Source organism: Dipteris shenzhenensis, chromosome 2 (assembly GCF_047967505.1).
Source record: "Dipteris shenzhenensis isolate YYH24624 ecotype China chromosome 2, Dip_SZ_1.0, whole genome shotgun sequence".
Taxonomy (NCBI): Eukaryota; Viridiplantae; Streptophyta; class Polypodiopsida; order Gleicheniales; family Dipteridaceae; genus Dipteris; species Dipteris shenzhenensis.
The window spans coordinates 885,966-910,931 of NC_141597.1; the positions used below are offsets into that span (position 1 = coordinate 885,966).

The window sequence follows — 24,966 nt, forward strand, 5'->3', positions numbered from 1 at the left end:
GATGACTTCCCCTATATTCTATCCCAAATTGTCTTGTACCTCTAATGTATCTCAAGACTCTTTTGGTTGCATTCCAGTGAGATTGTTTTGGATTTGCCATAAACTGTGTTAGTGAGCTTACTTCATAACAAATATCTAGCCGTGTGATAGTCAGATATATAAGAGATAATATGAGCTGCTTGTAGTACCTGTCATTGATTGTAGGCTTTTCTAAATCTTTAGTAATTTTCAAACTCTGTTCCATGGGAGTGGCTGCAATCTTGCAATCTGCCATATGAAACTTCTTTAGGATATTGTCAACATACTTGAGCCGACTCATGAATGTGCTATCTGAATCTCTCCAAAACTCAATTCCAAGACAATAGTGCATAGGTCCAAGATCTTTCATGTCGAACTTTGCAGCAGATAAGTCTTGTTTTAGTTTTTTGATGAAGCTATCCTTGCTTCCTGTCACAATCATATCATCTACATACAAAAGTGCAATAGTAATGTCTTCCCCTTGAACTTTGTAGTAGAGAGTATGATCTACATTGGATTTCATGTATCCCAGATCAAATAAATACTTGTCAATTCTACTGTACCAATTCTGGGTAGTTGCTGTGAAGAGAGTGGGAGAGAAGTAAGGAGTCTCACTTGCAGCTTTCTCACATACACAATGGGGGAATACACACAAAGGTGGAGGCTGAAAACAGTTTTCCTCTTCTTAGTTGTGAAAGCCAAAAGAATTCTCTCTTCGTACAAAAGGAATAGGTGAACCCTATATGTGGGTCTCAAACCAAACTCAGCTAACCTAGGTGGCATACTAACTGAGCCACTAACTAGAGTACATAAAGATAGTTGTCATCTAGCTATTATTCATGGGCGGTGTACCAACCACATCTGCAGCTAACAAGTCGGTGACATAAATGCACAACGGTCACCCTGGCATATCATGAGTGGAGCTCGATATCTCAACACTCCCCCTCGAGCTCTCAATCCAAAAATGTTCTCTTCTCTTCAACAAATGCAGGAACGGTTTGTAGCAGTGAATCTCTGCTTGCATTCAAGCATGTATTCTAGCATCAGGTCTCCTTGCCTCTCCATGATGGGTCGAGGCCTTTTAAAGAAAGCCCATATGGTTTTACTCAACAAGACTGAGTCCTCTCCAATTAGGAAATTTCTCAGCTTCTTACGATCGGTCTTATTTATGAGCCTCGTTCTGAATGGGCTGCAGCTGCCTTTTATGTGAACAAACACTCTAAACAGAAGAGAGGAAAAAGTGGCTTGTAATCAACTACAAGCCCCTTAACAAGTGTTTGCTCTCACTCTCTTACCCCATTCCAAATTAAGAATATCTGATGTAGAAGATTACAGGCTCAATGATCTTCTCCAAGCTTTCAAAGTAGTCAAAAGAGGAAGGACACTGCAAAGTATTAGGGGCAACTGGTTGGGAAGGTGGAGCAGGAGTAGAAAGAGTATGGACAGGAGTGCGCCATAATGGCACAAACGGAGGAAAGGGAGCGGAAGCGATGCAAAACGGCGAACAGGTGCAAGATGGAAGCTTGGAAGGCAAAGTGGGATGGCAAGTGGAAGCTTGGGATGAAGAAGAGGAACGACACTGGGGCAAGGTCAAGCGAGCGATCAGAAGCCCGTGGCAACGCAAAGGCATGTGCAGAAAGGATGCTGAGACAGAAAGGGAAAACGATGATGCGATGGAGCATCAGGTGAAGGCAAGAGACATAAAGGGAAAATGGAGGTGGACAGGTGCAGGTCCAGGTAGACGTAGAGGCATGACCCGAAGGGAAGCCTTAGGGCAGAGGATGAAGCGTGAAGAAGAAGAAGAAAGGGAGAAGGTGATGACGGCCAAGGGGATGGAAGGACGTGTGATGAGGCCAAGGCGTGAAGCGCAAACGGCGAAGGATGAAGCAAAAACGATGGAAGGCAAAAAGGAAACGGCGGATGGAAAAGGAGCCAAGGCAAGGCAAGGAAGAACGGCGGGAAGAATGAGTGGAATGATGAAAAGGCCAAGGCATGAAGAGGAAACGATGGAAGGAAAAGAGGAAACGGTGAAAGATGAAGCGGAAACGGCGGTTGGGAAAGAAGAAAAGGAAAGGCAAGGTAGAACGGTGGGAAGGATCAAGGAATGGATGAGAAGGCCACGGTTTCAAGGAGAAACGGCAGATGAAGAAGTGGCCAAGATGAGACAAAGAGGTGGAAGGTGGATGCATAGGTGCAGGGTGACATGTAGGCCAAGGGAGCAGGATGAGGTCAAGAAGGACCAAAATGAAGAAACGAAGAGAAGAACGGGTCTAGGTTGTGGAGCGTGAAGAAGATGCAGGGCGGAAGGTCCAAGGTGCAGGAACGTGCGGTGTTCAAGAGAAGAATGTGATGAGAAGAAACCGCGACGAGGTGGAAGGACTTGTGCAGAACGAGTGAGGATGAGAAGAAGAGGGTCTGAAAGAGAAGTGGTGCGAAGGGTGAAGAAAATAGTGAAGCGCACAAGTCCAGTTCTCCCAAAACATAAAATCATCTCTTGGGTGATGCACCAATATTTGAAATCAACATGGCAAGACGCATGGAAAGAATGGAAGCAGTGCATTAACGCAATGATCCGACTGGAAGAGTCAAAAACGAGTCTAAGTATTGGCTCGGATTCTTTTCCTCCTTGTTACTTGGGCTTATTGCCTAAGCCAATGTTGATGACAAGTGCCGAAAGAAAGATCAAGCCGTTGGGGCATATTTTACTTTGGGTAGGTTGGAAATTCTGGCCGGGTGAGCAAATTGGTTCACTTGGACAGGTGGCAAGCGGCAAGCTGATGCTGTATGCGGGGTGGAAAGATTGGCCCGGCATAGTGTCGTCCCTCGATATCATGTTGGAAGCAGTGTGGAAATTTTGGCCAGGTGATGCTTGGCTTGTTCATCTCGCACGTGGGCTTCCAAGGCAGATCCGGCCAAGGGGGCCTCTTTCGAATCTAATGTTGCTTGCGGGTTGGAAACATTGGCCCGGTCCAATGTCACGTCCCGATGTTACCTTTTTGGCAGGTTGGAAATTTTGGCCGGGGAATCTATCCAAATGGCTAATTTTTCTTTTTTGGAAACTATATGCATATGCGGTGACCCCTCTAAAACGTCAAAGCTTGAGGCACCGTTTGCTTTGTAAAATATGTTGTAAAATTACTTCATTCTTAACATTCTTCACCCCCCATTATGAGGAGAAGGCAAATTTTGATGCCCATGTAAAAAGTCATACTAGCGCGTGTGGCGTCACTCATTCGAGACGTTCTCGGATTGAGGTTAGGCTTTTGTGTGTGTGTGTGGCCACTCACTTAAGTCACCTTGGTGAGGCTAGGCTTTTGTGTATAGCCGGCAATGCTCTCCCTTTAATTGATGAGGAGAAGGCAAATTTTGATGCCCAACTAAGAGGTCATACTAGTGCATGTGTGGCCACTCATTCGAGACGTTCTCGGATGGAGGTTAGGCTTTTGTGTGTGTGTGTGGCCACTCACTTAAGTCACCTTGGTGAGGTTAGGCTTTTGTGTATAGCCGGCAACGCTCCCCCTTTAATTGATGAGGACATCAATTCTTTTGAACCGGGGAGAGTATAAGAAAGTCAACGTTAGGGTTGACCTGTCGTGAGTGTTTGGAACGTTTTTTGGGCGAAGGAGGCGCCGCAGTGCCTAGCGGCCAGCCACTACTGTTACGGACCAGGTCTTCGGGACTTAGATTTTTCTTCTATGCAGCGGATATTTCTTGACCCGGCCCGCTAACCTCAAGCGCACCTAGGACTCACCAGCCCCAGATACACCCAGAGCTATCGTTTGCATTCTGCGACACCTTTGTGTTTTCCAGCCAAAACGGGCCCTGGCACGTCCTGCACCTAGATGGCCGTTTCCAATCCCAACCACGACGCGTCCTCCCCTAGACCGCCGTTCACGGATCCTCTGATCCCCATGCCCCTTTCATGGGCGACTGATCCCCAAACGGTTCCGGCTCCCCGCTTGTATCTCGGTCTATCGGTGAAGACACACAGACTCACGGGTCTACACAACACTTGCCTGATTCACAATTCACACAGAAAACCCACCGCATGACATTCCACCTTTAGCCCAGCTTGCTTAGAGAGCTACACAACGGTTCACGAATATTTACAATGGTATGAAAGGAATGGGCCGCTCACCGTTCCCCGCTCACGTTCACGTGCACTCATGCCCTTCCCACGTTTTGCTTTCCAGTGTGTGCCCACACAAGTGCACCATAAGATCACAACACGTAAAACGGCCCGAGACGTTACTTGCAAGAAAGTACAAGAAAGAGTGCCAAACGATGGCTTGATAACGCTAGACTGCAAGAAAGAGTATTTACAAGCAACTGAGCGCACAACCGCATCACTATGTTTTCCTGCAGGATGCAACCTCACATGCAGGGAGACAACCTTCCATATACTCTCCATGGCTCCAAAAGAGCTTGAGCTCCGTCTCAAGCGTGGAGGCTTCAAAACCAAAAGCCTAACCCCAAACAAGATTGACTCGAGAGGGTGGCCACACGACGCACACAAGAGCCTAACCTCGATTCCGAAATGCCCCGCCACACACGCGCTAGCTACCTCAACATCAAACTTTGCCTTCTCCTCATAATGGCGGGCACAATTTGACATGAAACAATATTGTTACACAATATGGGTGAATACTTACAACGGGGATATTTTTTGTACAAACGCCTTAAGCACACATAAAACGTTTGAAGATCATACATGTGAGCGCCTTAGCAATGGAGCTTTAATTGGAAGTACAAGTCCATGCCTGCATAGATGATCGTGAGTGCATTCGGCTGGGGAGTTTGGAATTAATACACAACCAAGATAGTTTATCCTGGCCAAAACTTCCACCCCGCATGGAGCGTATGGTCTGGACGTACTGCGGCGCCGGGCCAAAATTTCCAACCCGCCCATAGCATCACCTTGTAAGAGAGCCCCAACGGTGAGATGTATGGCATTGAAGCACCAATGAGAAGGTATGTCGCACCAGGCCAGTCTTTCCAACCTGCCTGCATCATCACGTTGGCAGAACACGCCAACGGCGAGATATGTGCCATTGATGTGCCGATGACGAGGTATGCTACGTCTAGCCAGTCTTTCCGACTTGACTGTAGCATCACGTTGACGAAACGCCCCAACGGTGGAATATATGCCATTGAAGCACCGATGACGAGGTATGCCGCGCCAGGCCAATCTTTCCAACCCGCATGCAGCATAATGTTTGGCGGCTGAGTCCGTCGGATCTGTTCTACTGAGGTGCTTGTTTTGGACGCTGCCTCATGTCCCTGCGTGAGACTAGAGAGCAACATCCCCCTTAGTAGCCTAGTTTGCTTAATGGAGTAGTTTGGAGTGTGCACTTCTATCCTCTCACCTGGACCAACCGCTCGGTACACAATCATGTTATCACTTCTATCCCCAGGTGAGGCATCCAATCGCATCGGTGGCCAGACTTTCCATCCAACCCTCATCAAAACATCACTATGCCCTTGAGGCAAGATCAACACTATGAAGCTCCGTTTTCCCTTTACTGTCTCAAAACCCGACTTTACATCTTTATGTTCCTGGACCACTATTCTACATGCAACTCTTGACTTCCTACACCAACTCGCGGTCTTGCCGTTTCTGGGTCTGCTCCCCTGTTGCCTTTCTATGCTCATCCTCCCATTGCATGTCATCATTTTTCTCACCCTTCGCAGCATCCCAATCCACGTTCCGGTTCTTTGTTCCTCTTTCCCTTGGCCTGTCTCCTCTTCGCGGTTCATATCATGAGCCTCATGGCGGCTCCTCCTTTGCCTCCCTGTCCACCGTCCACGTAACTTGTTCCCCCTCATCAATTTTTCCTCTTGGACCTCTACGCCCAGATCTTGATTGGCCTCCCGTCCCCTTTGTCGTGACCAAAACGGCCACCTCCTCATCATGGTACCAACTTTGCCCGTTCTTTGCGTAGGTATGTTCACATTCACCTCGGGCTGTTGCATTGCACTTCGAGGCCCACTATGTCGTGACCTCATCCTCCCCATGGTCTTTCCTTCACGTTTCCAACATGGTTCCTCCCGATCCAGGGTCTCTTCCAATTGTCCATCATCCTCTGGGCTCACGGCGCCCACTTGTTCATCTTCTTTTTGTTCCCTTGGGCTGACGGTGCCCACCTGTTCATCCCTTTGCTTCTGTTCCTTGCGGCCTTGTGCGCCGCTCCGCACTAGCATACTATGGCCTTTCTCGCCATTCTTCCCTAGCACATTTCGGCTCATCTCACCCGATCCCACTTGCTCTCACTGTGGCTCATGTCGCCTCTTTGCATCTGTTCATCATGGCCTGGCTTGCCGTTTTCACCCCGACTTCGATTACCCTTTCCATCACCGACTCTGCTTGAACACGGTCTCTACATCATGGCTCTTTCTGAGCCCACGATTCCACTTGAACCCACACTCGGTGTTTCTGCCACGGCTCGTCTTGAGCCCACATTTCCATTCTGCGTCACTGTTCCTCTTGACCCTTCATTAGGTTTGCCCTGCCTTGGATCCACGGTTCCTCCTTGACCGTTCTTTTTCTTCTTCGCGGCTCCTCCTTGGCCGTTCACCTTTGTCTCTTGCACGGCTCCTCCTTGGCCGTTCTCCTTTGACTTCCCCACTGCTTGTGGTTCAATCCTTGACTGCCACCATCTCTGGCTCCACCGTCGCCGTTCTTCCTCTTCTAGATCCGCATTCTCCAGCTCCATCGCTGTTTCTGCTTCTGACTCTTCCCCTGAGTCCGTTTCTGAGTCACTTTTCGGTTCCACGGTCGGTCTAAATTCACCCTTGAGGTAAATATCATAGACAAGTCTGAAAACCACAAAGAACTCATGGCGCCACTTCTCAGAGTCACCCTCCATATCGAAACGGTGGACTAGCCCTTGAAGGTAGCTCATGTCCTTCTTAATCAAGACCGTCACCATTCTGGCACCTTCCTCATAATCTCGACCGCCGTTCACACTACGCTCTCGTCTGCATTTTCCAATGGTAAACTCTGACCTGCTTTCATCATCATCCCCTTATCCATGGCAACTTGACTTCAGACCTTCCCACAATGTTGCGCACCACTATGGTCCGTTCTGTCACCAAGCGTCTCCCACCTCTGCGTTTCCCGTCTTCCGCGTCTTCCGTCCTCTAAGCTCTGATACCAAGTGTTACGGACCAGGTCTTCGGGACTTAGATTTTTCTTCTATGCAGCGGATATTTCTTGACCCGGCCTCCTAACCTCAGGTGCACCTAGGACTCACCAACCCCAGATACACCCGGAGCTATCCGCAGCTCGTTTGCGTTCCGCGACACCTTTGCATTTTCCAGCCAAAACGGGCCCTAGCACGTCCTGCACCTAGACGGCCATTTCCAATCCCAACCACGACGCGTCCTCCCCTAGACCGCCGTTCACGGATCCTCTGATTCCCATGCCCCTTTCATGGGCCACTGCTCCCCAAATGATTCCGGCTCCCCGCTTGTATCCCGGTCTATCGGTGAAGACACACAGACTCACGGGTCTGTGCAACACCTGACCTTCCTTGGCTAGCCTCCCCGATTCACAATTCACACAAAACACCCACCGCACGACGTTCCATCTTTAGCCCAACTTGCTTAGAGAGTTACACAACGGTTCACGAGTATTTACAATGGTATGAAAGGAATGGGCCGCTCACCGTTCCCCGCTCACGTTCACGTGCACTCATGCCCTTCCCACATTTTGCTTTCTGGTGTGTGCCCACACAAGTGCACCACAAGATCACAACACGTAAAACGGCCCGAGACGTTACTTGCAAGAAAGTACTAGAAAGAGTGCCAAACGATGGCTTGATAACGCTAGACTGCAAGAAAGAGTATTTACAAGCAACTGAGCGCACAACCGCATCATTACGTTTTCCTGCTGGATGCAACCTCACATGCAGGGAGACAACCTTCCATATAACTACTATATCGAGGATAGTGCTCTCTCATGCTATGTTGATTTGGATAAGGAAAACGTCAGCGACGGTTTATGCTCCCTCTTGCTTTTAAATATATTCTGTTGCAATCAAGCGCGTTTTAGCGACCGTTTGGCACTCCATCTAGTACCGCTCTGCCAGTAACATCATCATGCCATCTTGTGAGTTGTGTCCTCATGGTGCACGTTGAAGCACACGCACAAGAAAGCAAAACGTGGGATGGGTTGAGGGCACGTGAAAGCGAGTGGGGAACGGTGAGGGCCATTTGCATTCTCCATACCATTGTATAAACCGTGAACTGTTGGGTACCGAACCGGGACATTGGGATAGCCCGAAGGGGTCTAACATGCCGACCCATGTAACGGCCATTAACTAAGAAAGAAAGTGGGCTGAATAGGGCGTTGCGCGGTGGACGTTCCTGTGGGTCTTGGAGACCCGTGTGATTCCACAGACCAAGGTGTGTGAAGCCTAAGGGCTTGCCGAGTGGGGCGTGGTGCTAAGTGGGGAAAACGGTGGACGGCCTGGGCAGGGGTCGTGTTGGGATAAGCTACGCATAAGGGGATTGTGGTATCAGAAGAGACATTAAGGGAGGCTGGGACTCGAAAACGGGTCCGACGTAAGGTGCTCACAACCGGAGACTAAGTCCGGCACGACCGGGCCCTTACAACTACTATATGGAGGATAGTGCTCTCTCATGCGAGGTTGATTTGGATGAGGAAAACGTCAGCGACTGTTTATGCTCTCTCTTGCTTGTATATACTTTCTGTTGCAATCAAGCATGTTATGGCGACCGTTTGGCACTCCATCTAGTACCGTCTTGCAAGTAATGTCATCATGCCATCTTGTGGATTGTGACCTTGTGGTGCACATTGAAGCGCACGCACGGGAAAGCAAAACGTGGGACGGGTTGAGGGCACATGAAAGTGAGTGGGGAACGGTGAGGGCCATGTGTGTTCTCCATACCATTGTATAAACCGTGAACCGTTGGGTACCGAACCGGGACTCGAGGTGAGCCCGAAGGGGTCAAATGTGCCGACCCACGTAACGGCCGTTAACCAGGAAGAAAACATGGGCTGATTAGGACGTTGCACGGTGGACATTCCTGGGGGTCTTGGTGACCCGTGTGATTCTACAGACCGACGATCGTGAAGCCTAAGGGCTTGCCTAGTGGGGCATGGTGCAGAGTGGGATAAACGGTGGACGGCTTGTGCCAGGGGTCGTGTTGGCTAAGCTGCGCATAAATAAAGGGGATTTGGTATCAGAACAGAGACGTTAAGGGAGGCTAGGACTCGGCAATGGGTTCCACGTAAGGGTGCCACGACTTGAGACTAAGTCCGATACTACCGGGCCCTTACACTTGGTATCTGAGTAAATCTCAAGGTATCGCGAGCCTTCGAGGCAGATCTTGAATCGAGGTATGGCGTCACGTGACGGGCAAAGTCAATCTTACGCACAAGGGAAGGAGGCAATACTATGGGCGATGAGGAGTGGGAAGCCGAAGATGGAAGCCGCAGTGGACATGATGAGGGCAGTTCCAGAGTGGGTGAACGACCTCCTGAGCAAGGACATGGGGTACTTGGAATGGCTAGTGTCGAGGTATGTCGAGGTATGACACGGAGGGTGACACGACCAGGTGGTGCCGTAAATTCATGGTGGTATTCAAGTTGGTGATGGAACTCTGTGAAGAAGGATTTGGAGGATGACGCATAGGAGTCCGCGAGCAAAACAGAGGATGAAACAGTGAGTTGGAGATCGGCTCGGAAAGTGAAAGTGAAGATGAGGACTCAAAGGAGGAAGAACGGCGCAAGTGGAGTCGGGTATGGTGGCAGGCCCAAAGTGAAAGGAGAACCGGATCCGAAACGGCGGCCAAAGAGACAAAAGGGATGACCAGTGGAACTAGGGAAGCGGAACCGTGTCGTGGGAGTGTGAGATGCACCCCAAGGAAGACGATCGGCAAAAAGGTGACTTGGGGTCCAACCGAGGTGATGGACATCACAGAAGACGGGAGGCCCCAAGCGGGTAGCACAGAGTGTGCGAAGCCTCGAGTGAACGGCACGGGAGCCGTGAGATGCCTGGGAAATAGCACAGAAGGTGCGAGGTGTGGAGGTAGTGACCCGAGAGGCATGTTGGTGAAAACAGGTGGTGCAAAACCCCAAGACGCTATAAGCGTGATGAAGACCCGAGGCACGAGAAGTGCGATAACGGTGACCAGAGGCACGAAAGGCACAGTGAAGGAGACGAGAGGCGCAAGAGGTGCGGGAGGCACGAAAGAAAAGAAGAGGAGTGCCATTGTACCAAAGTCAAATCAAATAAACGCTCAAGGTGAGGAGGTCGGGATAAGGAGCACGGAAGGTGCAAGCCGTTTGCATAAATTCCCCGGCCAAAATTTCCAACCTGCCAAAAAGGTAACATCGGGACGTGATATTGGACCGGGCCAATGTTTCCAACCCACAAGCAACATCAAATTCAAAAGAGGCCCCCTTGGCTGGATTTGCCTTGGAAGCCCACGTGCGAGATGAACAAGCCAAGCATCACCTGGCCAAAATGTCCACCCCGCTTCCAACATGATATCAAGGGACGACGCTATGCTGGGCCAATCTTTCCACCCCACACACAGCATCAACCGACCACTTGCCACCTGTCCAAGTGAAGCAACTTGCTCACCCGGCCAGAACTTCCAACCTGCCCATAGTAAAACATGCCCCAATGGCTTGATCTTTCTTTCAGCACCTGTCATCTCCATTGGCTTAGGCAATAAGCCCAAGTAACAAGGAGGAAAAGAATCCGAGCCAATACTTAGACTCGTTTTTGACTCTTCCAATCGGATCATTACGTTAATGCACTGCTTCCATTCTTTCCATGCGTCTTGCCACGTTGACTTTGAATATTTGTGCATGACCCACGAGAGAATTTTGCGTTTTTGGAGAGTTTGATTTGGGCGCTTCGTCGTTTTCTTCACCCTTCGTGCCACTTCTCTTCCTGACCCGCTTCTTCTCATCCTTACCTGTTCTGCACAAGTCCTTCCACCTCGTCATGGCTTCTTCTCATCACGTTCCTCTCTTGAACACCGCACTTCCCTGCACCTTGGACCTTCGGCCCTGCATCTTCTTTGCACTCCACAACCTAGACCCGTTCTCCTCTTCGTTTCTTCATCTTGGTCCTTCTTGACCTCATCCTGCTCCCTTGGTCTACATCTCACCCTGCACCTATGCATCCACCTTCCACCTCTTTGCCTCACCTTGGCCTCTTCTTCATCCGCCGTTTCTCCTTGAAACCTTGGCCTTTTCATGCATTCCTTCATCCTTCCTGCCGTTCTACCTTGCCTTGCCTTTCCTTCTTTCCCATCTCACGTTTCCTCTTTTCCTTCCGTCATTTCATCTTCGCCTTCCGCCGTTTCCACTTCATGCCTTAGCGATTTCATCGTTCCCTTCATCCTTCCCGCCGTTCTACCTTGTCTTGTCTTGCCTTCTTTTCCAACCGCCGTTTCCGCTTCACCTTTCACCGTTTCTGCTTCATGCCTTGGCCTCATCACACGTCTTTCATCCCCTTGGCCGTCACTACCTTCTTTTCTTCCTCTTCTTCCTCACACTTCCTCCTCTGCCCTAAGGCTTTACTTCGGGTCATGCCTCTACGTCTATCAAGACCTGCACCTGTACTCCACCGTTTTCCCTTTCTGTCTCTTGTCTTCATCCCATGCTCTTCCACTTCGCCGTTTTCCCTATTTGTCTCGGCATCCTTTTTGCACATGCCTCTACGTTGCCACGGGCTTTTGATTGCTCTCTTGTCCTTGCCCTAGTGCTGTTCCTCTTCTTCATCCCAAGACTCCGCTTGCCATTCCACTATGCCTTCCATGCTTCCATCTTCAACCTGTTCGCCGTTTTGCATCATTTCCGCTCCCTTTCCACCGTTTGTGCCTTGAGCACTTTCCCATTTCATTCCTGCGCCTACCGCATTTTCTTGGGTCACCTGCACGCCTTGTGCATTTTTTCGAGTTTCCTTCGGGCCTACCACGTCACTAGGTCTTTGGCCTGCACCTTCCGTGCTCCTTATCCCGACCTCCTCACCGTGAGCGTTTATTTCATTTTTCTTTGGTACACTAGCACTGCTCTTCGTTTCCTTCGCGCCACTCAAACCTTTCGCGCCTCCCATCTCCGTCACTGCGCTTCTCGCGCCTTGGGTCTTCATCACGCCTATAGCGTCTCGGGGTTTCACATCACCTATTTTCACCAACGTGCCTCTCGGGTCACTGCTTCCACACCTCGCGCCTTCCACGACGTTTCCCACACATATCACAGCTCCCATGCCGTTCACTCGGGGCTTCACACCCTCCATGCACCTCACGGCTCCCACCCCATTCCCTTTGCACCTCACGGCTCCAGCGCTGCTCTCTCGGGGCTTCGTACACTTTGTGCTACCTGCTTGGGGCCTCGCAGCTACCCGCTTGGGGCCTCGTGTCTTTTGGGACGTTCATCACCTCGATTGGACCCCAAGTCACCTGTTTGCCGGTCGTCTTCCTCGGGGTGCATCTTGCACTCCCACAACACGGTTCTGCTTCCCTGCTTCCGCTAGTCATCCCTTTTGTCTCTTAGGCCACCATTTCGGATCCGGTTCTCCTTTCTGCTTGGGCCTGCCACCATTCTTGAATCCACCTACGCCTTTCTTCCTCCTCCGACTCCTCATCTTCACTTTCACTTTTCAAGCCGCTTTCTGACTCATTCGACGTTTCATCCTCCGTTTTGCTCCCGGACTCCTCTGCGTCATCCTCCAATTCCTTCTTCACATAGAGTTCCATCACCAACTTGAAGACCACCATGAACTCATGGTGCCACCTGGTCGTTTTACCCTCTGTGTCATACCTTGATACTAGCCGCTGCAAGTACCCCATATCCTTGCTCAGGAGGACGTTCACCCACTCTGGAACTACCCTCATCACATCCACTGCAGCTTCCATTTCCGACTTCCCGCTTCTCATTGCCCGTAGTATTGCTTCCTTCCCTTGTGCATAAGATTGACTTTGCCTGTCACGTGACGCCATACCTCGATACAGGATCCTTCTCAAAGGCTCGCGATACCTTGAGGTTTGCTCTGATACCAAGTGTAAGGGCCCGGTAGTTCTGAACTTAGTCTCTGGTTTTGAGCACCTTACGTCAGACCCATTGCCGAGTCCCAACCTCCCTCAATGTCTCTTTCTAATACCAAATCCCCTTTATGCGCAGCTTATCCCACACGACTCCTGGCCCAGGCCGTCCGCCGTTTTTCCCCCTTTATGCACGTGGGTCGGCACGTTTGACCCCTTCGGGCTCACCACGAGTCCCGGTTCGGTACCTAACAGTTCACGGTTTATACAATGGTATGGAGAATGCAAATGGCCCTCACCGTTCCCCACTCGCTTTCATGTGCCCTCAACCCATCCCATGTTTTGCTTTCCTGTGTGTGCACTTCAACGTGCACCACGAGGTCACAACCCACAAGATGGCATGATGACATTACTGGCAGAGCGGTACTAGATGGAGTGCCAAAAGGTCGCTAGAACGCGCTTGATTGCAACAGAATATATTTACAAGCAAGAGGGAGCATAAACGGCTGCTGACGTTTTCCTCATCCAACTCAACTTAGCATGAGAGAGCACTATCCTCCATATAGTAGTGGCTGGCCGCTAGGCACCGTGGTGCCTCTTTCGCCCAAAAAACGTTCCGAACACTCACGGTAGGTCAACCCTAACGTTGACTTTCCTATAACTACTATATGGAGGATAGTGCTCTCTCATGCGAGGTTGATTTGGATGAGGAAAACGTCAGCGGATGTTTATGCTCCCTCTTGCTTGTATATACTTTTTGTTGCAATCAAGCGCATTCTGGCAACCGTTTGGCACTCCATCTAGTACCATCTTGCCAGTAACGTCATCATGCCATCTTGTGGGTTGTGACCTTGTGGTGCACGTTGAACTCCACGCACGGGAAAGCAAAACGTGGGACAAGTTGAGGGCATGTGAAAGTGAGTGGGGAACGGTGAGGGCCATGTGTGTTCTCCATACCATTGTATAAACCGTGAACCGTTGGGTACCGAACCGGGACTCCAAGTGAGCCCAAAGGGGTCAAACGTGCTGACCCATGTAACGACTATTAACTAAGAAGGAAAGGTGGGCTAATCAGGACATTGCACGATGGACGTTCCTTGGGGTCTTGGTGACCCGTGTGATTTTGCAGACCGAAGACCGTGGAGCCTAAGGGCTTGCCCAGTGGCACGTGGTACAGAGTGGGATGAACGGCAGATAGCCCGTGCCAGGGGTCGTGTTGGCTACGCTGTGCATAAAGGGGATTTGGTATCATAACAGAGACGTTAAGGCCAGGCTAGGACTCGGCAACCGGTCTGACGTAAGGGTGCCACGACTTGAGACTAAGTCCGAAACTATCGGGCCCTTACAACTATTATATGGAGGATAGTGCTCTCTCATGCGAGGTTGATTTGGATGAGGAAAACGTCAGCGGCCGTTTATGCTCCCTCTTGCTTGTATATACTTTCTGTTGCAATCAAGTGCATTCTAGCGACTGTTTGGCACTCCATCTAGTACCATCTTGCAAGTAACGTCATCATGCCATCTTGTGGGTTGTGACCTTTTGGTGCACATTGAAGCGCATGCATGGGAAAGGAAAACGTGGGACAGGTTGAGGGCATGTGAAAGCGAGTGGGAAACGGTGAGGGCCATGTTTGTTCTCCATACCATTGTATAAACCGTGAACCGTTTGGGTACTGAACCGGGACTCGTGGTGAGCCCGAAGGGGTCAAATGTGCCAACCCACATAACGGCCGTTAACCGGAAAAGAAACGTGGGCTGAACAGGACGTTGTGCAGTGGACGTTCCTGGGGGTCTTGGTGACCCATGTGATTTTGCAGACCAAAGAACGTGAAGCCTAAGGGCTTGCCCAGTGGGGCATGGTGCAAAGTGGGATAAACGGCAGACGGCCCGTGCCAGGGGTCGTGTTGGCTAAGGTGCACATAAAGGGGATTTGGTATTAGAACAGAGATGTTAAGGGAGGCTGGGACTCGCCAATGGGTCCGACGTAAGGGTGCCACGACTTGAGACTAAGTTCGAAACTACTGGGTCCTTACAACTATTATATGGAGGATAGTGCTCTCTCATGCGAGGTTGATTTAGATGAGGAAAACATCAGCGGCCGTTTATGCTCCCCCTTGCTTATTTATAATCTCTGTTGCAATCAAGTGCGTTCTAGCGACCTTTGGCACTCCATCTAGTACCATCTTCCAAGTAACGTCATCATGCCATCTTGTGGGTTGTGATCTTGTGGTGCACGTTGAAGCGCACGCACGGGAAAGCAAAACGTGGGACATGCCCCCCCTCCTCCCCCTTCCCTCATCCCCCCTTGTGCGCATCCTCCCCACCATCCCCCCTTGCACCCATGTGCCCCCCCACCCGCCCATCCCACTTGTGCGCATGCGCCCCCCCTTGCGCGCATGTTGCGTATCCCCTATTGTGCCCCCCCCTACCTTTACAAAATAAGACAATACTGATTTCTCACGCTTGTTTGTCATGGTGCAGTCACACCAGTGCTAATACACCAAATCCCATCAGTTCTCCGCAGTTAAGCGTGCTTGGGCCAGAATAGTACTATGATGGGTGACCTCCTGAGAAGTCCTGGTGCTGCACCCTTTTGGCCCCCGAGGTTAGCGGTCTTGCCACGCCTTGGTATCCCTGACCGTCGACCTCACCCAATACGCCCGGCCGACGCTCTCCTGTCTCGCACACCCTAATACCCGTGCGCACGTGTTGCCAAGGACCCCATCGCGCAACGTCTTGATGCCACGCTCAATATCACGCGATCACTCACAACCTCCCGATGCCATGATCGTGCTCGCAATGCCACACGCACCTGCAGCAGTGTCTTGACCCCCCGTCGTAGTCCCGATGTGACATCCCGCGCACCTGTAGCATCCCATCCCCCATGACGCCATCAATGCCCCATGCACCCGCAACGTCTTGGCCCCTGAGCACCCCCGTCACCCCGATGCCTTACGCACCTAAATGCCACCACACCCCCATCCCATGATGGTGCCTCGGGATCTCGGGTCGGGTCGGGATGCGTGGCGCCCCGAGCACTCGCGTGGCACCAAGAACACTATCGCACCCCCGGACGATGCCTCGCGTACCCATGCCTCCAAACCGATGCCATCGCGACCCCGTCCCATGGTGGTGCCTTGGGCTCTCGGGTCGGGTCGAGATGCGTGGTGCCCCAAATGCTGCCATGCCCCTTGCGATGCCCCGTGCACCCACGCCTCCAACCCAACGTCGCCACGCCCCTGTCCCACGGTGGCACCCCAGGCCCCTTAGTCGGGTCGGGATGCGTGGTGCGCCAAATGCTGCTGTGCCTCGGCCACGACCTATGGAGCCGCGCCTCCAACCCGATGCTACCGTGCCCCCGGCGATGCCTCGCGCAACCACGCCTCCAACCTGATGACACCGTGCCCCCATCCCACGGTGGTACCTCGGCCTCCCGTGTTGGGTCAGAACATGCGGCAAGGCCCCGAGCACCCATGACGCTGTCATGCCCTCGGCCACAACCTATGCGCCCATGCCTCTAACCCGAGGTTGCCGTGCCCCTGGCCACACCCTGTGTGCCTGCACCTCCAACCTGACGCTACCGCACCCCCGACGACGACCTGTGCAGCCCCGCCTCCAACCCGACGCTGCCGCGCCCCTGTCCCACGGTGGCACCTCGAGCTCTTGAGTCGGGTCGCGACGCGTGGTGCCCCGAGCACTACTGCACCCCCGGCCATGTCTTGCATGCCCATGCCTCCAACCCGATGTCGCAGCCTCGGCCATGCTCGACGTGCCCGCACCTTCAAATCGACGCTGCCGTGCCCCCCAGTGACGACCCACATAGCCCAACCTCCAACCCGAGGTCGTTGCGCCCCCGTCCCACAATGGCGCATCGGGCTCCCGAGTCGGGTCGCGATGCGTGGTACCCCGAACACTGTCTCGCCCCCGGCCACGCCCTATGCACCCACGCCTCCGACTCAACGTCGCCCCATGTTGCGCACCTCCAACCCAACGCTGCGGCACCCCCGACGACGCGACCTGCGCACACTCGTCTCCAACCCGATGCTGTCGTGCCTCCGTCCCACAGTGGCACCTTGGGCTCCTGAGTCGCGTCGCGACGTGTGGTGCCCCGAACGCTACCGCGCCCCCGGCCACGTCCTACGTGCCCACACCTTCAACCCGATGTTGCCGCGTCCATTGACCATGCCCCGCGCACCCGTACCTCCAACCCGATGCAGTCGCGCCTCCGACGGCGACCCGCGCACCCCCCTCCAACCCAACGCCGTCGTGCCTTGGGCTCCCGAGATGGGTCGCGACAAGTGGTGCCCCGAATGTTGTTGCACCCTGGCAATGTCCTGTGCGCCCACGATTGCAACCTAATGCTGTTGTACCCTCAGCCTTGCCCCATGCACCTCTTGTCGTAGCAACCCGACGCCGCCGCACCCCCGTCCCATGGCACCTCGGGCTCTCGAGTCGAGTCGGGATGCATGGTTCCCCAAACATTGCCGCGCCCTCGGCCACGTCCCATGCGCCCACGCCTCCAATGCCCCCACGACTGTAACCCGATGCTGCCGTGCCCCCGACGATGCCCTGCGCACCCCTCACCGTGGCAACCCGACCCCACCGTGTCCCTGTCCCATGGTGGTGGCTCAGGCTCGTGAGTCGCGCCAGGATGCGTGGTACCCCGAACGTTGCCATGCCCTCAGCCACGCCCATGCCTCCAACCCGACGTCGCCCCCGACCATGCCCCACGCACCCGTGCCTACAACCGACGCTGTCGCACCCCCATGATGCCCCGTGCACCCACGCCTCTAACCGATATCGCCGCGCCCCTGTCCCATAGTGGCGCCCTAGACTCCCGAGTTGGCTCGCGACGTGTGGCGCACGGAACACTGTCGCACCCCCGACCACGTCCCATGCACCCACGCCTCCAACACAACGCTGCCATGCCCCTGACCGTGCCCCGCGCACCCACGTCCCCATCAGGTTGGAAAGATTGGCCTGGCGCGGCATACCTCGTCATCGGTACTTCAATGGCATATATTCCACCGTTGGAGCGTTTTGTCAACGTGATGTTGCAGTCAAGTTGGAAAGACTGGCTAGACGTAGAGCATACCTCATCATCGGCTCGTCAATGGCACATATCTCGCCGTTGGGGTGTTCCGCCAACGTGATGCTGCAGGCAGGTTGGAAATACTGGCCTGGTGCAACATACCTACGCATTGGTGCTTTAGTGGCATATATCTCGCCGTTGGGGCTTTCTTACAAGGTGATGCTATGGGCGGGTTGGAAATTTTGGCCCAGCGCCGCAGTACGTCTAGACCATACACTTCACGCAGGGTGGAAATTTTGGCCACGAGACACTATCTTGGTTGTGTATTGATTCCAAACTCCCCGGCCGAACGCACTCAAGATTATCTATGTGAGCATGGACTTGTGCTTCCAATTAAAACTTCTATGCTTCTATCCGTGTTGTAAATATTCATCCATGTGTAACAATATTGTTTCACGTCAACTTGTGCCCCCCATTATGAGGAGAAGGCAAAGTTTGACATTGAGGTAGCTAGTGGGTGTGTGGCCACTCATTCGGGGCGTTTCTGTAGGCTCTTGTGTGCATCGTGTGGCCACCCTCTCGAGTGAATCTTGTTTGGGGTTAGGCTTTTTGGTTGTGAAATCTCCACGCTTGAGACAGAGCTCAAGCTCTTTTGGAGCCGTGGAGAGTATATGGAAGGTCATGGTCTCCCCTACATGTGAGGTTTTGTCCAGCAGGAAAACTTCAACATGCGGTTGTGCGCTCAGTTGCTTGTAAATACTCTTTCTTGCAGTCTAGCATTATCAAGGCATCGTTTGGCACTCTTTCTAGTACTTTCTTGCAAGTAACGTCTCAAGCTGTTTTACATGTTGTGATCTCGTGGTGCACTTGTGTGGGCACACATTGGAAAGCAAAACGTGGGAAGGGCATGAGTGCACGTGAAAGTGAGCAAGGAACGATGAGCGGCCCATTCCTTTCATACCCTTGTAAATATTTGTGAACCATTGTGTAACCTTCTAAGCAAGCTGGACTAAAGGTGGAACATCGTGTGGCGGGTGTTCCATGTGAATTGTGAATCGGGGATCCTATCCAAGGAAGGTCAGGTGTTGCGCAGGCCCGTGAGTCTGTGTGTCTTCACCGGTAGGCCGGGATACAAGTGGGGAGCCGGAACCGTTTGAGGAGCAGTGGCCTAGGAAAGGGGCGTGAGGATCAGAGGATCCGTGAACGGCGGTCTAGGGGAGGACGCGCTATGACTGGGAGTGGAAACGGCCGTCTAGGGGTAGGACGTGCCAAGGCCCGCCGTTTTGGCTGGTAAACGCAGAGGCATCACGGTCTAGGGGAGGACGCGTTATGGTTGGGAGTGGAAACGGCCATCTAGGTGCAGGACGTGCCAGGGCCCGTTTTGGTTGAAAAACGCAGAGGCATCGCAGAACGCAAAAGAGCTAAGAATAGCTCCGGGTGTATCTCAGGCTGGTGAGTCCTAGGTGCGCCTGAGGTGAGGGGGGCGGGTCAAGAAATATCCGCTGCATAGGAAGAAAAACTAAGGCCCGAAGACCTAGTCCCTCACAACTATTATATGGAGGATAGTGCTCTCTCATACGAGGTTGATTTGGATGAGGAAAACATCAGTGGTCGTTTATGCTCCCTCTTGCTTGTAAATACTTTCCGTTGCAATCAAGCACGTTCTAGCGACCGTTTGGCACTCCATCTAGTACCGTCTTCCAAGTAACATCATCATGCCTTCTTGTGGGTTGTGATCTTGTGGTGCACGTTGAAGCGCACGCACGGGAAAGCAAAACATGGGACGGGTTGACGGCACGTGAAAGCGAGTAGGGAACGGTGAGGGCCATGTGTGTTCTCTATAGCATTGTATAAACCGTGAACCATTGGATACCGAACTGGGACTCGAGGTGAGCCCAAAGGGGTCAAACATGCCGACCCACATAACGGCTGTTAACCGAGAAAGAAACGTGGGCTGATCAGGACGTTGAACGGTGGACATTCTTGGGGGTCTTGGTGACCTGTGTGAATCTGTGGACCGAATAACGTGAGGCCTAAGGGCTTGCCTAGTGGGGCGTGGTGCAAAGTGGGATAAACAGCGGATGGCCTATGCTAGGGGTCGTGTTGGCTAAGCTGCACATAAAGGGGATTGTGGTATCAAAAAGAGACATTAAGGGAGGTTGGGACTCAGCAACAGGTTCAACGTAAGTGGCTCACAACCGGAGACTAAGCCCGGAACTACCGGGCCCTTACAACTATTATATGGAGGATAGTGCTCTCTCATACGAGGTTGATTTGAATGAGGAAAACGTCAACATCCGTTTATGCTCCCTCTTGCTTGTATATAATTTCTATTGCAATCAAGCGCATTTTAGCGACCGTTTGGCACTCCATCTAGTACCGTCTTGCAAGTAACGTCATCATGCCATCTTGTGGGTTGTGACCTTGTGGTGCACGTTGAAGCGCACGCATGGGAAAGCAAAACGTGGGACGGGTTGAGGGCACGTGAAAGCGAGTGGGGAACGGTGAGGGCCATGTGTGTTCTCCATACCATTGTATAAACCGTGAACCGTTGGGTACCGAACCAAGACTCGAGGTGAGTGCAAAGGGGTCAAACGTGCCGACCCATGTAACGGCCGTTAACCAGGAAGGAAATGTGGGCTAAGTAGGACGTCATGCAGTGGATGCTCCTGGGGGGTCTTGGTGACCCGTGTGACTCTGAGGACCAAAGAACGTGAAGCCTAAGGGCTTGCTTAGTGGGGCATGGTGCAAAGTGGGATAAATGGCAGACGGCCCATGCCAGGGGTCGTGTTTGGCTAAGCTACACATAAAGGGGATTTGGTATCAGAAAGACACATAAAGGGAGGTTGGGACTCGGCAACGGTCTGATGTAAGGTGCTCAGAACCGGAGACTAAGTCCGGAACTACCGGGCCCTTACAACTATATTATGGGGAGTGGTTTTCCTGCTTGTGGGCAAAGGCCGACCATTGAACGAGGGTCGTGGTGTGGTGAGGCATCTGGTCCCCCACCCCTCTTGTGACTACTGAAGGCTCCATGGGTGGGTGAACCCTCCTCTCTACCGAACGTTTTGGCCGTTTTCGTGCATGCCCGTCTTGCGAGATTGGGCACGGTCGTTGCAGTCGGCGATCTAGTAGGCGATGAGGGACTGCAAGTAGCGTCTTAGATGGGCATGCCACCGTTTGGGCACTGTATGATCAAGGATTCCGTCAGTGCTTCCCATCGCGGATGGACATTGTGGCCTCTATACCTACAGATGGTGGTGAACCTTGTGCGATAGACCATTGATGGGTTCCAGCTCCGTGAGGACTTGATCCTAGGGGTTGTGAGTCACTCTAAACGGGTGTGTTTCGGAACGGGCGATCCGACCATTAATGGCAGTGGGTCGCCTCGGCTCAGCCCCGAAGTGCGATAGGCAAGGCAACATGAAAGGTGCTTGGGCTGCCATTCGTGACCCTCGTGTGCCGGTGGACCTACCTTGTGCGGTACCCGGGCATGTGTAGGTGACGCGTTTTGTGGGCAAGCGAAATGCCTTTGGATGGCAGGGTGTGCCTTGGCCCTTGTCGATGAGCACGGTTCACCCTCCCGGGGTGGGTTGCCTCCCACAACCGCATGCCACATTGTGTGCAGAGAATTAGGGTTCGAATCTGGAGAGGGAGCCTAAGAAACGGCTAGCAAGTGCACAAATTACCCAATCCCGACACGGGGAGGTAGTGACAATAAATAACAATACTGGGCTTTTACAAGTCTGGTAATTGGAATGAGTACAATCTAAATCCCTTAACGAGGATCCATTGGAGGGCAAGTCTAGTGCTAGCAGCCGCGGTAATTCCAGTCCAATAGCATATATTTAAGTTGTTGCAGTTAAAAAGCTCGTAGTTGGATCTCAGGGTGGGGCGAGTAGTCCGCATCTTTTGGTGTGCATTGGTCGCTCCATTCTTTCTTTTGGGGAGACGCTCTTGGCCTTAGTTGGTTTTGGGACGTGGATTCGGCGATGTTACTTTGAAAAAATTAGAGTGCTCAAAGCAAGCCAATGCTCTGAATACATTAGCATGGAATAACGTGATAGGACTTTGGTCCTATTGTGTTGGTCTTCGAAACCGGAGTAATGATTAATAGGGACAGTTGGGGGCATTCGTATTTCATTGTCAGAGGTGAAATTCTTGGATTTATGAAAGACGAACTACTGCGAAAGCACTTGCCAGGGATGTTTTCATTAATCAAGAATGAAAGTTGGGGGCTCGAAGACGATTAGATACCATCCTAGTCTCAACCATAAATGATGCCGACTAGGGATTGGCAGATGTTACTTCGATGACTCCGCCAGCACCTTATGAGAAATCAAAGTTTTTGGGTACCGGGGGGAGTATGGTCGCAAGGTTGACACTTAAAGGAATTGACGGAAGGGCACCACCAGGAGTGGAGCTTGCGGCTTAATTTGACTCAACACGGGGAAACTTACCAGGTCCAGACATAGTAAGGATTGATAGATTGAGAGCTCTTTCTTGATTCTATGGGTGGTGGTGCATGGCCGTTCTTAGATGGTGGAGTCATTTGTCTAGTTAATTCTATTAACGAATGAGACCTTAGCCGGCTAACTAGTTACACGAAGGATCCTCTTCGTGGCCAACTTCTTAGAGGGACTATGGCCATCTAGGCCATGGAAGTTTTAGGCAATAACAGGTCTGTGATGCCCTTAGATGTTTTGGGCTGCACGCATGCTACACTGATGAATTCAATGAGTTTACGACCTAGACTGAGAGGCCTAGGTAATCTTTTGAAATTTCATCGTGATGGGGATAGATCATTACAATTATTGATCTTCAACGAGGAATTCCTAGTAAGCGCGAGTCATCAGCTCACGTTGACTACGTCCCTGCCCTTTGTACACACTGCCGGTCGCTCCTACCGATTGAATGGTCCGATGAAGTTTTCGAATTGCAGCGACGCCGGTGGTTCGCCGTCGGTGACGTTGTGAGAAGTTCATTAAGCCTTATCATTTAGAGGAAGGAGAAGTCGTAACAAGGTTTCCGTAGGTGAACCTGCGGAAGGATCATTGACACACATCTGTTTGAAACACTGTCAACCATGGACGTAATGTCGAGGGGCCGCATTCAAAGGCATGACTGTCAGCGCCACCCTCCCTACCGAAGTCGGGCGAAAGTAGGCGTGGCATCAGGTCGGGTGGCCCGTCAGCTGTGCAGCAGGGGTGGGGATCTTCCCTCGTCTGCTGCACGGGCAGCCCCCTCCTCCGTGCCTCAGCACGGGGCTGCATGATAAACCTTTCGCCCCCTTCATGGGGGTGCGAGGCACCGTAGAAATGCGACGGTCTGATCTCCCTCCCTCGTGGAGGATGTAACACAAGTAAAAACGACTCTCAGCAACGGATATCTTGGCTCTTGCAACGATGAAGAACACAACGAATGCGATACATAGTGTGAATTGCAGAATTCTGCGAATCATCGAGTCTTTGAATGCAACTTGCATCCACGACTTGTCCAAGGGCATGCCTATCTGAGCGTCCTCACCACAACCACACCCCTAACCCCTCCTCTTTGAGAGGGGCCGAGCGGCGGAGCTAGCCATCCGTGATGCCTCTCTGGGGTGGTGCGGTCGGCTGAAATGGATCTATGGCACCGAGTGGCGAGGTGTCGCAAGGGTGGTCCGCCCCTCATGGGGCGGTAGTTTGCAGATGAATCGCCCAGAGGTGCATGTGCGAGTGCCGACGAGCTCCCCCCATATTGGAACATGGACCTCAGATTAGGCAAGGCTACCCGCCGAGTTTAAGCATATCACTAAGCGGAGTAAAAGAAACTAACGAGGATTTCCCTAATAGCAGCGAGCAAACCGGAAAGAGTCTAGCTTGAGAATCGTGCGGCCTCGCCACGCAAATTGTAGTCTGGAGAGGCGTCCTCTGCAACGGACCGGGCCCAAGTCCCCTGGAAAGGGGCGTCAGAGAGGGTGAGAGCCCCGTCGAGCTCGGACCTTGTTGCTTCGCAAGGTGCCGTTGGCAAGTCGAGCTATTTGGGAATGCAGCCCTAAGCTGGTGGTAAATTCCATCCAAGGCTAAATACGGGCAAGGGACTGATAGCAAACAAGTACCGCGAGGGAAAGATGAAAAGTCCTGATTTTGAAAAGAGAGTTAAAAAGTGCTTGAAATTGCTAGGAGGGAAGCGAATGGAGGCTGCGGGTGCGCCCCGATCGGATGCGGAACGGTGAGAGCTGGTCCACCGCTCGATGCGGGGTGCTGGTCAGTGCAAGCCGATGCAATGGCACAAGAGCGGGCTTTCGATGGCCCGCCTATGCCGTCATGTCGGCTGAGGCATGAAGCGCGCACCACTCGTGGCGGGCTTTACGCACCTCGTGCACTCAGTTGCTTGTAAATACTCTTTCTTGCAGTCTAGCATTATCAAGGCATTGTTTGGCACTCTTTCTAGTACTTTCTTGCAAGTAACGTCTCGGGCCATTTTACATGTTGTGATCTCGTGGTGCACTTGTGTGGGCACACATTGGAAAGCAAAACGTGGGAAGGGTGTGAGTGCACGTGAAAGTGAGCAAGGAACGGTGAGCGGCCCATTCCTTTCATACCCTTGTAAATATTCGTGAACCGTTGTGTAACCTTCTAAGCAAGCTAAGCTAAAGGTGGAACATCGCGTGGTGGGCATTCCATGTGAATTATGAATCGAGGATCCTATCCAAGGAAGGTCAGGTGTTGCGCAAGCCCGTGAGTCTGTGTGTCTTCACCGGTAGGCCGGGATACAAGTGGGGAGCTGGAACCGTTTGAGGAGCAGTGGCCCAGGAAAGGGGGGCGTGAGGATCAGAGAATCCGTGAACGGTGGTCTAGGGGAGGACGCGCTATGGCTGGGAGTGGAAACGATCATCTAGGGGCAGG

General features: G+C 52.4%; 1 non-coding gene and 2 pseudogenes across 1 annotated transcript; all 3 read left to right on the forward strand.

Annotated features, from left to right (window-relative positions):
- Positions 1-15,517: 15,517 nt before the first annotated feature.
- On the forward strand, positions 15,518-15,636 carry LOC147904195 (5S ribosomal RNA; annotated as a pseudogene).
- A 5,891-nt stretch (positions 15,637-21,527) lies between these two features.
- Positions 21,528-23,133, forward strand: LOC147904196 (18S ribosomal RNA; annotated as a pseudogene).
- A 313-nt stretch (positions 23,134-23,446) lies between these two features.
- Positions 23,447-23,598, forward strand: LOC147904197 (5.8S ribosomal RNA). The gene has a single exon (XR_015543647.1). It is a non-coding gene; the product is annotated as a 5.8S ribosomal RNA (ribosomal RNA).
- Positions 23,599-24,966: the final 1,368 nt, after the last annotated feature.